Source organism: Chrysochloris asiatica, unplaced genomic scaffold (genome assembly GCF_000296735.1).
Source record: "Chrysochloris asiatica unplaced genomic scaffold, ChrAsi1.0 scaffold00011, whole genome shotgun sequence".
Classification (NCBI taxonomy): Eukaryota; Metazoa; Chordata; class Mammalia; order Afrosoricida; family Chrysochloridae; genus Chrysochloris; species Chrysochloris asiatica.
The window spans coordinates 27,180,498-27,181,454 of NW_006408529.1; positions in this window are offsets into that span (position 1 = coordinate 27,180,498).

The window sequence follows — 957 nt, forward strand, 5'->3', positions numbered from 1 at the left end:
ACATGATTAGCATTTCACAAGTTGGAAGGACAGAAGAAAAAATTCAAACCTTCAATTGAAACATTAAAGGAGTCTATGAGTAAAATAGTGAATGATGCAGAAAGCATCAAAAGAAGATGGAAGGAATGTACAAAGTCATGGTATAAAAAAAACAAAAAGCAAAACAAAAAAACTCATCAATGTTCAAACATTACAAGAGGTATCATATGATCAAGAACCAATGATACCGAAGGAAGAAGTCCAAAGTGCACCGAGGCATTGGCAAAGAGGAAGTCTCCAGAAATTGATGGAAAAACCTAATATAGGACTGGAGGTGCTCACACATCTACGCCAAGAAATATGGAAGAAACCTACCTGGCCTCCAATTTAAAAAAGATCCATATTTGTGCCCAATCCAAAGAGAAGTGAGTCAATGGAATGTGTAAATTATTGCGCAACATCATTAGTATCACATGAAAGTAAAAATTTGCTGAAGATAACACAAAAGCAGTTGCAACAAACAATACCTCACCAGAAAACTATTCAAGACTCATGCTGGAATAAGAAGAGGATATGGAATTAGTGATATCATTCCTGATGTCTGATGGATTTTGACTGAAAGTAGAGAATGCCACAAAGATGCTTACCTATGCTTTATTGACTACCCAAAGGCTATGACTGTGTAAATAATAACAAACTATGGATAAATTTATAAAGAATGGGTATTCCAGACCACTTAATTGTGCTCATGAAGAATTGTACATAGACCAAGAGACAATTGTTAGGATAGAACAAGGCGGCTACCAAATGGTTTAAAACCAGCAAAGGTGTGCACCAGAGTTGTATTCTTTCATCATATTTATTAAATCTGAGCAAAAATTGGAGAACCTGAATTAAATGAAGAAGAACATGGCATCAGATTTGGAAGAAGACTCATTAACAACCTGCAATATGCATATGATACAACTTGCTTGCTTA